Source organism: Maylandia zebra, linkage group LG15 (genome assembly GCF_041146795.1).
Source record: "Maylandia zebra isolate NMK-2024a linkage group LG15, Mzebra_GT3a, whole genome shotgun sequence".
Lineage (NCBI taxonomy): Eukaryota > Metazoa > Chordata > Actinopteri > Cichliformes > Cichlidae > Maylandia > Maylandia zebra.
The window spans coordinates 14,293,941-14,312,300 of record NC_135181.1 but is presented as its reverse complement, the minus strand read 5'-3'; positions in this window follow the sequence as shown (position 1 = coordinate 14,312,300).

The window sequence follows — 18,360 nt, the reverse complement described above, 5'->3', positions numbered from 1 at the left end:
AAAGCCAACTTGTCTTGAGACGCTAGGGAGTGGTGAAATTTTGCATTGATCTTTGGTGGCATAATTCAGCCATTTAGGAGTGTGAGCCATAAAGGGAAATGATGCTCTTGGGAGATGAGATGCGAGGGATATTGCGCTGAGATTATTGAAGACAAAGTGGCTCTGTTTCTGTCTCCAGCCCATCAGTGACTGAGTGGCCTTCATTTACTTTCCTCCTGCTGCAAAAATCTAGCAGCAGACATTGCTTTAAACACATAATCTGACTTTGGATGAGTGTAAGAAAAAAAAAATCCACATTTGTTTCATGTGATCCTTTGATTTAAAGTGGACCTACTATGATTTTCTTTACATGCCAAAAGCTCAGGCTACAGACTGCCTGAAACACTTGGTTTTACACATTTTTTTGCACGCTCTAGAAGTTTTAAATGAGAAGAGCTTTTTTATTTATTTATTTTTGTTTCTTTAACGGGAAAAATATATACTCATAACTATGTCCTGTCTTCTTCCCCTCACCTGGTCGCAACAGACGGCAGCCCTCCCTGAGCCTGGTTCTGCTAAAGGTTTCTTCCTGCTAAAAGGCAGTTTTTTCTTTCCCACTGTCTCCAAAATGCTTGCTCATAGGGATTATCTGATTGTTGTTGTTTGGTTTTGGGTTTTTTTCTGTTTTCCTTCTATGGGTCTTTACATTACAGTACAAAGACAATTAAAGCAACTAACTGTTGGTGTGATTTGGAACTATATAAATAAAACTGAATTTAATTTAAAAATTGAATTGAATTGAATAAATAGAAATTGAGTAGTGTGTCTGGTCAGATAAAAACTAGCCAGCTAAATAATAACAGGAGCTAGTTTTAAGCTAACATTATACCTAATATAAAATGTCCTAAAAAAAATAATAAAATCACAGTTTTCCTCTGATTTAATTTTGATCATTTGATTACATGCTCACATCATAAGAGAGTTTATTTGGCAAGTGTCCAAGTTCAACAATGTTGTTCTATTTAAAGAAAGATTCACTAATGCAAGCTAAAAACAGCTAAGCGAAGCTAATCTGTTAGCTGAGGCTAATAGCGGCTAACCCAAATTAATGCTTTGCTGAGCTTTAATGTATTTGTGTTTTATTTTACTGTTTCCATCTTATACTACCTTTTCCTTTTACTCCACTGTATGCTGGATAATCAAGTTTAACATTAGTTATTAGTTAAATAACAAATTGAATTCATGTTTTTTATACCTGAATTTAAACCATCACATTAGACTTCTCTGAGAAATCAGAAATTAATCAAATATTTAACCACTAAAAGCTTCTCTCTGTGAAAAAACAAAACAAAAAAACAAAAAACACTAAAACTAATTTCTCTGTTCAGAAATGGAAGTAAATAGCTGTAATATGGCATCTTAATTGAAAAATAATCAAATGCTTTAAGATCATGTTTTTGCTTTTTTGTAAAACAATAAATATAATTCCAGCTAAAGCGCTTCCACATACCGGTGGATTAAATATTACAGAAACATTTCAGGCAGCTGTGACATAAACCTTACATTTCTGGTCTCATTCATGTGTTGTAGCCCCCCTCACTGTGTTCCCATGCTGTGTTCTTGCCACTTCTGGTCCACCCCATTTAAAAAAAATCCTGCTAATGCCTCTACTGCAGAAGGTGTAGAAATCAAAATGCTGACTTGCAGTTTGCACTATATAATTTTTCATTACTGATGGCCCTCTCAACACCACCCTGCCACAAAACCAGGCCAAACGTAATGACTTTACAACGAAAATGAAAAAGATGAGGGTTGCACATGACAAACTCATTGGGCACTTCAAGAAGATGAATAAGAACACCTCTACACATGCTTAATCATGTGATTACTGCACGATGCAGTTGTAAAGCAGCATAGGGCATGGGGCAAGGCAGTATGTAAGATAAAATACTGGAGATGGAGGCCAGGAACTATGACACATCAGTAAGGGCAGGATTTCTGAAACGGACCTTCTGAGATATTCACCACAAAACAAAACAAAAAAAACATTGTTGATGATAAAGCTGAACAGCCAACCTGATTTGGAGCTAAAGAAAATGGGTATGGTAACTAAAGATCACCAGTCTCATAACTGAAATTAGCCAAAAAGCACAACGAAGAATATATCCAACACATAGGCTGATGAGTTACAACAGCATAAGACCACAAACAAATCTGCCCTGTCCTTTCTCAAAAGTCCAGGCTGTTTCTTTTGCATTTGTTTGAGGAATATTAATGGCAATCAATAAAATTTCAAACGCCACAGCCTTTGAAGAATGTCGGCAACTGTCACAAGTTGTTGTTACATCATCAGTGAAATTCAAGCCTCATTCACACTTCTCTGTTTTATCTCACAGTGTGACAGAAGTTGAATAAACCAGTCTGCTTGCCATGCAGGCCCACATGGCATTAGACATTTGCACATGATGGCTCCTCTGTGGGTTTCTGCTATATTTGGTTACCCATAACTTCTTCCTAGGTGTTGCTGAAAAGTCTCTGTATATTTGGAGAAGGATAATCCTTGTGTTATAATATATCATCTAAAAGGTTTTTTTAAAAGCTCTGCTTAGATCCAATAAACAAAAAGAGAAGGTTCAAAAGAATTTGAGATACAACACACATTCCCTCTTTGTAATATAAAGTTAATCCTGATATATTCATCTTGCAGATTACTAGCTGATGTGAGAAAGTGAGTCAAAAAATGATAAACCACCACATGACATTAAAGCTATCTGTAACTACCCGGCCCTTTTCTAACAGTTGAACAAAGCAAGAGGCACTTTCATTGCTTTATTGTCTTAGCTGATTACTGGGAGCTAAACATGCTTGGTAAAGCATGTTTACGATTGCGCAAATCCACACGGGCAGATTTGAAATCAGGATCTGTGTAAAGATGGTGCCGAAAACTACCTTGGGAATTCGGATTTAGGTTACACAAAAGTAAAGAAATAGCTCACTGGAGAATGTCAACTGTATCCCAGATGGAATTGCTTTATTGGATGAAAACAGACTGCGTGACCAGTGCAGTGACAGATTACCGGTGTATCCTCGCAGGAGAGATTTCTCATTACAAATTGGGAGAATTTTTTAATAAATCAGTTTTATCTCATGCAGATTTATGCAGAAAGATGCTCTAAAATCTAATCACATCATCTGCTCCATGTGGATCACCTGTGGCATAAGCATAAATTTTGCACTGTGATGATGGGACATAAAAAGTAAGCAGTTAATTTCTTGTAGATGAATAATTTCTGAGACCACTTTGGATTCTGAAAGACAGACAAAATATGAAACATGAAGGATACACTAAGTAACATATTTCCTTATAAAACACTAAAACGTTTCTTCTTAAGATCATTAAGCTTTTTAAAGTGTGCAACTTAGGAAACATTAACAGTTTAAAAAGTGTGGCTATGTGTGTGTGTGTGTATATGCAATGAAATGCAGCTGACAGTGTGGTGTACTCACTGTCCTGAGGACTTGTTTTGCCGTGCAAGTGACAGAGTATTACTGGGTTTACAGTGAGGATCAAATGTCTTCCCTGAGCACAGGGCCTGCTAATAAAGCCCCATTAGAAACCCAGTTATATGGATGCAATAAAATAGATTGGGGCATAGAAGATGAAGATATTACAATTCAGACTGGAGTGGCACAGTGGAGACAAAGGCTAAATGCTAAATCAGTGTCATTAAATGTCTGGAAGACGAATGCGGGGATCTGTGGCTCTCAACCAGCAGGGCCAAGGTTAAATCTGATGCAAAGCAGAGAGATTATTAATGTTCAGCCAGTGAGCAAGAAAATATTTTCACGGTTTGACCTGTGCGGCTGCAGGTCAGTTTCATTCTTGTGGTAGCTATATGGAAGGAAACCAAGGCCAAAGTGTATAGCATGCTCAAAAAGAAACTCCTTATAGATGACGCACCATGCAGCAGGCAGTATTTCAAATTGTGGTTCCTTAACAGGCAAAAGCATTCAATATTCATGATATGATTTTTCATCATTAAAAGACATCAAATCTTGTTTGCTGTCTGTGATAACAGTGCTCATTATGACAAATATTTAATCAGCCACTTAAAAAGCACTGAACTATGAAACAAATGGACTACAGCAGCAGAAGACCACACCTGCAGCCTCAACTAAGAACAGGAAGCTGAGGTGATAATTCACACAAGTTCACCAAAATTTGACGTTTTTCTAAAAGATTATTGGAAAAATGTTACCTCGTCTGACGAGTCAGAGTTTCTGCTCTCACATTTAGAGGATAAGGTCAAAATCTGGCTTAAAAAAATGAAAGTATGGATCCATCCTGTCTTGTATCAAAGGTGTATCAAAGTTTAAGCACCTTACTATCAACCGAGCTTTATTTAAAGTGAAACTGGTTTCTCGGATGTGACACTGAGTTCACTGTACTCAAATGACCTCCACAGTCACCAGATCTGAGTCCAGCAGACAGACCCGTTTGGGATGTGGTGGAATAGGAGATTTGCATCATGGATGTGCGGCTAACAAATCTGCAGCAACTGTGTGATGCTGTCATGGCGATAAGGACCGAAGTCTCTGAGGAATGCTTGCAGCACTTTATTGAATCTATGCCATGAAGATTCGTGTCAGCTCTGACTGCAAAAGTGGGCCCAATTTAATAGTGACCAGCGAATATATAAAGTGAAAATAATGCAAATAAAGTTATGAAAGTAAATATATTAGTTGACAAAGATGGGTAACAATGAGGAGGGTAAGATAGGTTTGAAAAATAAAAGTACAGGCTCCACTTCCCTCACTGTCACTCTGATCAATCAATGAAAGGACAGATGAATGACTGACAGCTTTTGTGTTCCTGTCTGTCTGTTTCTGAGTTTCGTTATTGTGAAACTCAGAATCTCTGGCTGTCTGAGAATTTCTGTCCATAAAAATGGAGGAGAATCACATGTTCCAAGGTGACAGTCCATGCAAATGGTTTTAAATATATATGCACAGCAAAAGCGAACTGAAGCATCCTCCCTTTGAGGGGTTAAGGTACCTGACACGAACCCCACTCTCCCTGGAGTGTGTCTTCCTCGGCACATTTGTAGAACAGGGGACACGATGTCTACTGTTTCTCTGTTCTCTACTGCTCCTTTTAAATGAAGGCAAAAAGGTAAAAAGAAAAGATAATCTGTACGTGCAAAATTTTGGCTACACATTTAAAACCTGTTCCCTCAAAAAAATCAGCATTCAGTTTCAATGCATTGTTGAAGACAAGTTATTCGGATTATCGTGATTATGTTTTACCTAAAAAGCCAAGCCGTTGGTTAGTGTTAACAGACTTTATAAAATTACAGTTTGCTTCAAAACTTTCCAAACCAGAATCCAATTTATCTCTTGCGCGTTTCAATAGCACATGCATGCGTCAGTTTTCTTCTGCTTATTCGATTCAGGGTTGTCTGGGGCTGGAGCCTATCGCACAGATAGGGTCACAAGAGATTTTAGGACTTAACGTTGTTGTTGTGTAGATTGTAGTTATTTCAGTTGGATAGAAATAATTGCAAATGATCAGTGGTTTCCTTGCAGCAGCCCCTGCCCATTACCAACCTAAGTTCAAGTAATTTTGTAGTTATTTTTGCAGCGCATGGTCAGAAAGGACGGTGGTTCTTTGGTGGGGAACTCCAGGTCTCAAGGGCCGGTGTCCTGCAGGGTTTAGATATCACCCTGGGTCAACACACCTGAATCAAATGTTCATTACCATTAGTTCATTACTAGGACTCTGGAGAACTTCAAGACAAGTTGAGGATGAAATTCAGCCATTTAAATCAGCTGTGTTGGATTAATGATGCATCTAAAACCTAAAGGTTTGCTCTACTAAAGATTCATAAGCATACTAATGTCAGCTAATCACCATTAATTAGTGTATTTTGCAGGTGTGTGGTCACACTGATGGATATTATTCAGAGCCTACTAATGGAAAAGTTCAAGTTGCTTAAATGATTTATGACTCAATTCATTAGTTACAACTTACACATTTGGTAAACAGAGCATCTCATCAGAAAATGGACCAAAAAAAGTTAAGTTGGAAGTGCATGTTATTAAGCAGAAAGCTGTAGACTACATTGATTTATTGTATTTTGCTTGAAAACACCCCGAAAAATTCCATTAAATAATTTGAAGCATTTATAAATCAGCTTGTTCATGATGATGGAGCGTGTGCCTCCAGCTTCCTCTGAAGCTATGATCTATGTACTACACATAATCTCTGCAGCATTGCTTACATCCAGCTGCCCTTGATGCTGAAACGAAATCGCTTCATTTAATGACCGTATTGACCATATAACTGACAAACCACTCGGCTGAAATTTGGTCAGTGGCCTTGAGAGATGTAATCTGCTTAGCTGACCTCCTGCCACGTGTCATCTCTTACTTTGATTGCCTGCACCCGTGTCATCTCCACCTAAAGCTCGGCTTCGTTTTACAGTCTAGAGCCTAGATCAGCTGCTACTCTACTCTCACACAGTAGCTCACTTAATGGAATTAAACCCATCTGTCTGTATTTTAGCAAGAGTCAGCAGCATTACTCACTCGGTTATGTAAATGGTCTTTGACTGGACTCCATTCGTCTCCAGTGCAACTGAGATCTGGTGCATTAAAGCTATGAGGTGTCTGTGACTGATTAATAGAAAAGATAGACTGTACCTTCAAACAGCATCGTGTGTTGTTGCTTCTGTTGCTCGAGGCCTTTCTTATTTTCATATTTTTACATTTTAATCCTTATATTTCATGCTTATATCTATAACAAAAAGCTATGTATTTGTAAATATGTGAATTTACTTTCTTGTGAGAAGTTAGATGGAAAGATTGGAAACACCAGCCATAAATAAAGAGAAGGAAATGGTAAGGCTTGGTGTTCTGAGAGTATAATAACCACATTAAACCTTCTAGACTTTCACAAGCGTACTAATACACTCTATAAATATCTATAAATAGTGAGTTCTCAAGGTTCTGATGGAGTAATTCTTAACCTTGTGGCAGAGCCAGGCTAGCTATTTATACTATGATTTCACTCATTATGCTAAGCAAAATAAATAAATTTAAAAAAATTGATTCCCAGTCAGAAAGCTCCACCTTCTCTCTAGAGAATAGCCACAGTGCTGATTGTTAGCTGGCTGCTCTCCCCTGAACTCCCTCTGCCTAAGACTTTGGCAGCTTGTGTTCATGTTAAATACACACAAAGACCCAACAGGACGCTGTCATGCAATATTTGACAAGTTAGTATTTAATGACGATATGTGCTCTATCCCCCCAGTCAAGCCAAAGCAGCTTACTTTACCCCAAGTGCAGGCGGGCTTTAAACCGCCAGTATAAACTAGTGCAAACCATAGACTGTATATGAAAGATGGGCAAAGCTATTATAATGCCACAAACAAACTAACTAACATAAAGTTACACCATAAGTAAGAAAGTAATTTTTACTTCTTATTATAGTTGGATTTTATCTATGATGAAGAGATTCAAGTAAAGTATTACAAATTCAAATCAAATCTTTTAAAAATCTTAAAAAAAATCAGGGGGTCAGCAACCTTTAACACCCAAAGAGCCATTTGGACCCGGTTTTCACGCAAAAGAAAACACTGGGAGCCGCAAATACTTTTTGACATCTAAAATGAAGATAACACTATACATATTGTTTTTTACCTTTATGCTTTGTGTGAACAACTAAGGTGTGTTGCTTGTGAAATCCATGAAGTGCTACAGAGAAAATTACATTTATGTAATGAACACATTTTAAACTCTTAAAGAAATATAACCAAAGGTACGGAGCCCCGCAGGGGACATGGGAGAAAAAAAATTAAGACGGACTTTTGCGAGATCTCGCAAAACGTTTAGCCACATTCTCCGGACGCCGGCTCGAAGCCGACCGGGAGGTCGAGGCACGATGTGCCGGGAAAGCGGTGTTCCTCCCAGCTGTAGTAGGTCTCGACCTCCCGTTAGCTTCGAGCTAACGGGAAGAATGCGGCTAAAACTTTTGTGAGATCTTTTGCGAGCAAAACTTTTGCGAGATCTCGCAAAAGTTTTGGTCGAGACCTCCCGTTAGCAAAACTTTTGCGAGATCTCGCAAAAGTTTTGGTCGAGACCTCCCGTTAGCAAAACTTTTGCGAGATCTCGCAAAAGTTTTGCGAGATCCCGAGTTTGTTTTGCGAGATCTCGCAAAAGTTTTGCGAGATCCCGAGATAGTTTTGCGAGATCTCGCAAAAGTCCGTCTTAATTTTTTTTTCTCCCATGTCCCCTGCGGGGCTCCGTACAAAGGAACGATACCCAGCTGGACTAAAATGATCAATGTAGCAAACAAAAACTATTGTGAGCCGCCACCCTTATATCGGCTTTGGGCTTTTGGAGCCTTGACCTGACTTTTAAAAGATAATTGGAAAAAAAAGCACCATGCTGCTGAAAAATTAAAAAGACATATTTGCAAAATTCTGCCTAAATATGTATTTTACCTGGTTAATGTGTGTGGCGGGGCGTGGTCTGCAGGGGAGGCGGACGCACCTGAGCGGCACCCACAATCACACCTCGCCACCCTAACGTCTGTGCTATATATGCTATTGTGTTGTTGTTGGTATGTGTCGGGCTGTGAGCTGCAAAGCTACAGCCAGCTTTATGCGTCAGCAACCGTGTGTGAAAAGTGGTCAAAGAGATGCTGAAAAGCATGTTCATGTGAACATCGTGGGGTCTGCAGTGGTATGTTTACAATGGGACTTCTGCTCCTGAACCTCTGCGCATAGCGTCTGCAAATCGGGGCTGTATGAAGTCACTGTCATCTTTATGCAGCACTGTAAGCTGTCATCTGTGAGGCGTGAGCGGTGTTTGTTTTTAACATAGTTCACGGTGGAGAACAGCTGCTGACATAATGTGGATCCGAAGATCCATAATTGACCTACCTGGGGTTGAAAGTCTCGATAAATGCACGGCGTTTCGGCGGGTACACCGGCTTCCGCGAGTATGACGCTTATTTTGAGCGATGAAAAAATAATAAAATATAATTTTTTTTTAATATTTCAATATCACAATAATCTTCCAATTTAGAACTACAAGTTAAAAAAGAACTAACATAAATAAATTACACTTCAGCTAAATACTTCTAATTTATTTTCCCAAACCACGCAGAGCCGCACTATAAGGACTGCAGAGCCGCACTATAAGGACTAAAGAGCCGCATGCGGCTCCAAAGCGCAGGTTGCCGACCCCTGGGTTAAACAAATGGAGTAAACAGATGTAGATGTAGAGGAGCACATGTACTTACTGTAAGTGTAGCATGACAGTCTCTCTGGAGATTTTCTTTTCCCCAGACTTTAAACACGTTTAATAGTTCATAAATACACTAAGACATATTTACAAAGTAGTTCCTTGTCTTTCTAAGAGCCTTGATGCTTTCTGAAACCCTGTGCAGTAACCTACTGTATGCAGTCATTGCAGCCTGCAGGTATAGATGCTGGCAACAGTTCAGGCTGCATCATAAGCTCTACAAACATTGACTGTAGAAATAAATGAACCATAAATCATCATAGGTGCCAATCGTAACCTTACTCCTGCCCCGACCCTCTATTCTGGAGAAGGCCAAATCAGAATTTTTTGCACATCAAATATTCTTTGATGTGTGTGAGTGAAAATGATGATTTTCTTTGTTCCCTAATTGCCAAGACTTGATAGAACAGTTTAATGAAAGCAAAAATTACACCCTCGCTTAGGGTTAATAATAATGCAAGTGATGACTGAGGATTAAAACAGGATTTTAAAAGCAATTTTAGGGCACTGTAGACTTACTCCTTTATTCTTGTTCTAAAAGGGACCATAAGGTTTTAGCCCAGCAACTAGAACATAAACTACTTATGACAACAGTTACTAAGGTCATAGATTAGGTGAACAGCCTTTTAAATTCTTGTACATCACCTTCACTTTTAAGGTCTAGAAGCTAAATGCATCTTTTATACTGTCTCTATAAACCAGTCAGTGACATCACACCTTGTTATGTCCATCTTTATCTATGTGCTAAGCTTAACTACCCCATCGCTATTAAAGTGGCATCAATTTCCTGACCTACCTCTTTGGGATAAAAAAGGAAATAGGGCTGTTTTATAAAAATGTCAGAATAATCCATTAAATATGACATCGCTGAGGTAGACAGTGGCAATAAAAGGTGAAGATATGCAGATCTTACAGGGAAATGGAAATTTAATCTAGCCTGAATAGTGGGGCACATTTAAAAAGGAGTGATTTGCTATAAATTGCTGCTGTAATAATACGAAGAAGGGGCTGCCTTTTTGCGCTGTACTCTTCAATAAAGCCATTTCTTGTTTATTACTGAGTCTTCCATCAGCCTGACTCTGCAAAAAGGATCAGCTTGGGAGGCCACCTTGCTGAAATTTGAAATGATCTGTGAGTAAAGTGGCAGCTGTAGTCCTGCCAAATTCACTCGCTCAGTGTAAGTGCTCTTGATTCAGTCCTCATTTCCCGACTCCTGCCAGTCTCCCCATGAGAGAACAAGAGGTTTTGGCCCATCCTCAGAAAGTCCAGGCTTTAACAATGACAGCCTTTTAGGGCGCTATTTATCGCTCATGCTGCAATAAAACACCATTACTTCTCTTGAAATGAGTAAAAAAATACCAATAATCCCATAAAGTATAGTGACCTTGCAGTATATTTTGTTATAGTGCTTTGAGCTGCTTAAGGTAGAGAATCTTTCTAATAAGGAAATCCCAAAAACTCAGATGTGACTTTATATGTGACACAAAAAAGGAACTGTATTTCCTTAAGAAATTGTAACTGGAGGGGTGATTTAGATTTGTTTATGAAATACATTGAAAGAAATAGGCTTTCTTGTCATCTTAACCTTCCTCCCACTGATGATTACTGATGGATCACCACTGTGATGCCATAAAAACATTCTCCTTGAAGCTACTGTTAAATTGCTAATAAAACTCTGGAAGCCTGAAAATTGAAATGCTGGTTGGGCAGAATTCAGGTGGTTTATGTGTTGTCAAAATTTAATGTATGGCGAATGAACCTCTGCTTCCAGGGGCGTTTACGTCCTATTCTATTTTAAAGATGTTTGTCAAATGAGAAATATGAAAAAAAAAAAAATCCTCCAAGAAAGCCCGATGCTCCACTGAACTCACAGTTAATATGCGCAAACCGCATCAGCATGTTTTCCTTCTGCATGGCGACGTTTCCCTCAAACCCCTGAGCTGACAGTTTTAGTGTGGCCAACGACCTGTTCAGTCTGGCTGTGATCCATCATCGGATCCGATGGCTCCTGAATCAGTCATCCATCAGAAAGTCATCAACATTCAGCCTTCTCCTCTCACAGCGGAGGTGATGTAGTAGCCAAGATGTTCAGATTTATGTCAGTGACGCATGCATTGCGTGATTCCCTGTCCTGTCCATCTCGCCTGCACCTGTCCTGCACCACCCCCACCCCACAGCAACCATGATTAAGCAGTCCTTCTGCATCCTGAGTGCTGGAGTGTCAGCAGGACATAAACTGGAGGATGGGTCCCGATTTGTCGAAATCAGGACATCTTCAGCATTGCGGTCTTGTGATCGATCAAGGCATCCAGCCAAAGCTCCATTAGTGGGCATGCTGTACTAAGAGCTACATGATGGGATTTAAATCAGGCACCACTGCTGTTTCAGAGGGACTTTCCTCAATTTGACAATAACGTCTGCATCATTGTTTATATAAGTATAAGCACAGTACAGTATTCTACTGTAGCATTATGCCTTTATTAAATTATATATGGGCTTTTCCTGTTTTATTAAAAGGTAAAAATTCCAATAGGATAGTACATGCATTTATAAAATCTAGCCACAGCATTAAGTAGCTGCATTAATATTGCATAGATCTGCCTTGTTTCACTGAAACTGCTCTGACCTTTTGAAGGATGAACTCAAAGGGGTGGTGCAGGATACCTGCAGACTGGTATACCTGCAGGCCCTCCATGAATCAAACTTGTTTTTCAGTGACAGCCCACAAATGCTTGACAGACAATTTTAAGGGCAATGTACCCTTTGTTGTGTTTTCTGAAACTGTTGCTGGAAACTTATGCTGAACTAATTTCTCATGACAGGGCTGGAAAGGTTTACAACACTGCAGCACAGAGTTGTCAGTTTGTAGCTTCACTAAGGTAAAAAGAAGAGCTGCACTGGATGAAAAATCAATAAACACCCCAAGTAACGGATAACATTTTGACAGGAGTTTACTGATTGCCCACCATTCCACTCATAAGCACTGTTGATCTCTTTATTTTTTGCCACATTTGCATGCAGAAATGAAGAAAACATCACATAAATCTTCTTTTGGTTGCACTTTATTGTGCAATCGATCAATAGGAACATTCTCTCTGGTGTCTGGGAACGATCTAAATCAGACTTATCGTCTCTTAATGACTCTGCATAAGGCTGTTATTTCACTCTCTGGGTGGTGGCTACATTTTGCACCCTGTGTGTTATTAAACAAGACAATTGCTTCGGCCAAGACTGCTTTCTCTGTTTACATATTCAGGTAAATACACTGTCGCTGTCCATTACACACAGAGATTGTTCTTCAGCTCCTTGGGCACTTATTTAAATTGAACTGACAACTCCGGTAACGTCCACATCTGCTCGCCAACATAAACAATGATGCTCCTTCTCCGCAGCTATCACAGATTTGTGCTTGTATCTTTGTATAGATTTCTGCAAACATGTTATGTAACACGCTATTAATGCTGTGAGGATGACATGAAGCGATCTGCACAATTCCAGCAACATCTTTAACTGTCTTCATGATTAAATGCCTGACACATTTCATTATAATAAACAACAGTAAGAGGCTGTCTACTATAGGAAGTTCTTGAAGATATGGTAAACTCAAATTTTATGGGGTAAAAAGTTCATTCTTGTTCATTTCAGTTACACTTTCCTCAAATCTGGCTGTAAGTTTTTTATTGGAAACTTTTATAAATTGATCAGATTACCCAAGAAGATGCGGGCTAGATGCTTTAAATTTCAGGCTCTATCTTTAAAAAAAATGCAGGACCTCTCTGATTAATCACTCGGGCAAGATCTCCCAAAATAATTTAATGGATCATCAGGCCAGAAAAGGAGTCTACGAAGCCCATGCTTTGGTTTAAATGGCATTGCTGTTTTCATTACCTTAGGCTAAAAGATTAAATCTACTAAAAAAAAAAAAAAATTACAAATATCTTTAAAGTGCACAAAAGTAAAGAGAGCTACATTTAAAAGAGACAATTTCTCACCAGCATTAAGATGAACTTTCTACTTTGTAAGACAATTAATATTTGCATTAATCTTTCTACAATAAGTAAATCAATTATCCACAGGGTCATCTTCGGCTAATCAGAGCAATCACTTGGGCACAATTCTGCTTGGCAATGCAGCAGCCAATTATTCGCTGAATAATGTCTTCCGTGTTTGGTAAGTGCTTTGGGTCTCACAGCACGGCACAATCGATTTCCATTTTAATGCAAAATTGACAACGCAAAGATACTGATACTACTGACACACCGAAACCTGAAACGAGCAAAGGGCTGTGTGGTAACAATCAGCACAAAAGGAAGCGAGAGGAAAGGAGATTGTAATTCAGAGGCTAATCTGATTCTAAACTTTTTGGAAATGATGGGACATTTCACCCCCATTCACCCTTTTTTTTAATGTGGTAAGTGCATGGGGCGATGCAGCAGATGTATCATATAGTTTGTCACCATTAAAATGGTCAGGTAAATGAACTTTTGCATTGGTGCTGTGTAATTTGTAGGGTGTTTTTTTCATTGTGCAACATTTATCATTCAGTAACAGTAGAGCTGTGTTTTTCCATGGAATAAACTTACCGTACACTTGTCAGCCACTTTTTTCTTTTTTAGCTATGCCTTGCTATTACTGCCTTAATTCTTCATGGACTGACTAAAAAGGCTTCTGGAAACATTCGTCAGGGTGTTGGTCCATATTCACATGATAGCATCACAGAGTTCCTGCACATTTGATGGATGCAAATCTCCTGTTACACCAACTCCCAAAGGTATTTATTGGATTGAGATCTAGTGACTGTAGGGCCATTTAGGCACAGTAAACTCATTGTCACATTCAAGAAACTTGAGCTTTGTGATATGATGTTTTTCAGAAGATGAATACACTGTGGTTATAAAGGGATGGACATGGTCAGCAACAATACTCGTGTAGGCTCAGGCAATTGAATAATGCTCAGCTGGTACTTAAAGGCCCTCAGTGTGCCAAGAAAATATCCCCCACACCATTACACCACCGCCGGCAACCTGAGTCATTGATACAAGGCAGGATGGATCCATGTTTTTATGTTCTTCACATCAAATTACTCTACCATCCAAATGTGGCAGCAAGAATGAAGCCCCATCAGACGAGGCAACATTTTCACAGCGTTCTGTTGTCTAATTTGGTGAGTTTGTGTGACTTATAGCCTCAGTTTCCTGTTCTTAGCTAACAGGAGTCGCAACCTGTGTGGTCTTCTGCTCCTGCAGCCCATCTGCTTCAAGGCTGGAAGTAATTTGTGTGTTCAGAGATGCTCCTCCGCATGTCTTGGTTGTAACAAGAGGTTATTTGAGTTTCTGTTAAAGGTATTTAAGGCCAGAGAAAGGTGAGCTCTAGTGCCAGAGAGCCATGTTGGTAACATGTTACTTTCCCTCATCTCCTGGACCCTTTCAGGGGAACGTAACCAGTGGGGGCTTGTCCGGGATGATTGAGAAGGGAGTTTGGAATTAGTGGCGTTTGTTTTTTGTTTTTTTTGCTTTTCTGTAGCGGTCATGTTCCCTTTTGAGAAGAAAGGAAATACACCTTCCCAGCTAAGTTAGGTGAGTGTCCATCTGAGCTTTTTAAGTTCTTCCTTCAGGCACCCGTTTATTATTTTGCCTTTCTTGTTTTTGGAGTAATCCTGGATGGGGATTAGTGAAGAATATAGACAATATTTTGTCTTCTTCATTCTCTGTAAATGCTAAATATAAGAAAATCAGAGTACATGAGCAGTTTCTGAAATACTCAGACCAACCCATTGGCACCAACTGCCATATCTTAAACTTCACCAGGTCATCTCGGCCACTTCAACATGCCTAAATGCACAGACATCCTGCTATGTGATTGGCTGATCAGATACTTGCATTAACAAGAAACTGAACAGATATGTATAATTTAACTTTGCCTCCATTCAAAACTAATCTTTTAGATTTTCTTTTCAGTGAGGGCAGTTGCTAAGTACTAAAAGTTAATAGGCTAAATGTTAAAATCCATCAGGTTAACTGCCTTTATTAAAAAGTTAAAGAATTGTTAAGACTTTGTTTGGAAGCTGTAACAGCTGTACAACTGCCAAAAAGGTTCCAAAGACATTTGCCAAGGATGCTGCTGCAATACAGACAAATACAAATGCAAATATAGAGCCCAATAAATAACACAGGTGATTAGAAAGAGATTAAACTTAACTCTAAACTCAGCAAAAGCTACAATAGAATTCTATTAAGGTATAGGTTTCCATTGATTTTTAATTTTCAGACATTTATTGATGTGCTGAAAGGCTGAGTAGACATAATTATATAGCACTTGCATTGTATAAGTCCAGGCAGCTGGCTTCAACAGTCATGGGAAAGAATATCACACTGCAGTAACTTTCAGCCTCAGTCCTGAGAGATTTTAGTAGTGCATTGTTGCGTTTTATGATTATGGGCTACAAGTAATAAAATTATAAATTCATGTGTGGGCAGATTCCTCAGTACTTTAGCTGGATTTATTTTTATATCATGTGAAATTGGTACTGTGGATTTTCTGTGTTTTAAATGCTGTTTATATGTATTTGTTCAGAAAATCTGAGCAAAGTTTCACAGCTGGAACTTAAATTTATCAAGTTGGGTGAATATGCATAAAACTAAAACAAAGCACTAAACTGTAAACGCATTGCCGTACCGGTTGCATACAATTAATACTGAGGAAGAAATTGTAGTGTAGACTTTAATGAATCGGGTGTCCTTGCAGAAATAGTCACTGTGATATGCAATGGGATACAAGAATGGGAATGCAAGGGACACAGACTTGGAGCATTTCAGCCTCCACATCTAGCTGTACATGTTTCTACAGTAGTAGTATATTTCTTTCATTGAGTAATGAGTCAAACACTGGGAACCAAAGATCAGCAACAAAATGAAAGAACAAATCATTTCCTGTGTGGACACACAGCTGGAAAACAGTTTAAACAGGTAAGTTTTGTACAAATATACAAACTCTGGCTTTTTGTACCAGATTGTAGTAGACTGAGGATCAGTTCATCTCTGCAGAACTTGCTTTCATGTCTTTCATCACATGAAACTAAAAGTTCTGGGTATTTCGGGTGAAAATGCTGCTCTTCTCTCCCTCTCTCTTCCACTGATTCATTACCACAACTCTCACCTGCTTTCTTTTACTGCCTCCAATAAATCCTCACTCTCCTCATTGCAGCTCTCCACCGATCGCGAGTGGATCACTTCATCATCCAGGCAAAGCGCTGCAGCCACGTTGTTGACATTTTCATCCTCACTTTATCTTTGCTGGGGCCTGGCCCAGCTCGTCCCGGCTCGGCTCTCTGTCGCGCTGGAGCGCATAAATGGAATGTAAATTTAATTCTTATAATGCTCGTGAGCCCGTGATTAACAGCACAAGAAATACACTATGTCCTAAACTCATAAGTACGCCCGTTTTTCCTGCAGTAGAAGAAAATCAGAGAAAGAAATATTTGTTTAAAAGGGCACTTTTTTTTTTTTTTTACTAGAGTAATTAATGAAGTTAGACCACTGGTAATAGTGCCCCATAAAAACAAATTCAGGAGTAATTGTGCATTGTTGCAGAGCTAGTTTCAACTGCTGTGAGTGATTAGCGGTGGGACATTCATGAGCACACCGACCAGTCGTTTAAACCCTAAGCAGAAGCAAGGCAGAGTAGCTGATTGGGAGGATGACAAAATGCAAAGCACAGTGAGAGTAAAACTGCATTTTAGATGAGTAACAATTTTCTCAACTCGATTTTAGCTAAAAAAAAACTTAGTATAATAATCAGCATTACAACCTTATGCTGTGCGGACAAACCTTTATCAGTCACATGAGGTCAAGTGTTGGTCTAAAATATTGTGCTCTGTTATAATTATATTCTCTTATCAAAGGACCTAAACAAGCCAAATGCAGAATAAATGTATTACATTGGCAGACAATGTGGAACAAGATTACTTGAACAGTCTTGAAATCTCAAAAGTTGAAATAAAAAAGGGAAATCTGCAACCTATGGTTAGATTGAAATTGCAATCTGTTCTGTGCATCTGAGCATCACGGTGATTCAAGCTATGGAGCAACCCTGCAGCGTTTAGGTTTTGACCTCAGGTAACTCGTCTAAACAAACAGAAATTGTATCTGCGTGCAAAGGCAAATACCACAGGTCCTGGAGGAGCAAATACTGTCACTGCGAGGGCTAAACTGGAGCTGAGGACTGAGGTCAGGCCCCTCTGAGACGAACAGCAGGCTGCACATGGGACTCTGGATTATCTGCTTATCTCTGCATTCGTAATTACTGAGGGTTTCCTGGGTATGAGTGAAAGGGTAGAGAAGTCGAGGCATGACCAAAAAGGCTTACTGAAATGCTTCAGTCTCCTCGACCTCTAAATAGGATAAGTCACACTGCAGTGACTGAGATGAGGTGAAGGGGAGTTTGGCTGTGGCTAAGAATCCATATATTTTTTTAATGATTAAATTCAGTTCAGTCATGACACAGGAAGATAATATCTTAGTCACTTGTTTTATATTTAACTCAATATTCTTCTTATTGATATTAGGTCATGCTGAGTGCAATAATAAAAGTTCTGTTTTGTGATACAAAATGCTACAGATGCTTCTGTTTGCATACAAGTTACAAGTCTGCTGGTGTGTAAAAGCTCTATATTGAGTGATTTTCCTCCAAAGCTCAGCCAATATCAAAGTATTGTAAGTTTAAAAAATCTATATTAGAAAATGAGGAAACAACACATTAGGTTTTGGATAGATTCGCCATCCACAATGTAAAAAAGAAACAGGAAAAAGTAGTGAACAGAGTGGGAAAAGCATCCTAATGATAGTGTAGAACCCAAATGTAGAACACAGGAAACAAGTATAACAGACAAAGCAAGCCTACATTGGATATACTATATTTTAATAAGGATAAATTACTTGGAAGAATTGAAAATTACTTATTGAGATACAGAAATCCATGTATTTGGCAATTAGACTCCAGGCATTTTTAAGATTTAGGACAGGACACCCCGGAGTCTAAAAGCTGGTGGTGGTGAAGGTAAAGATTGAAGCTTGG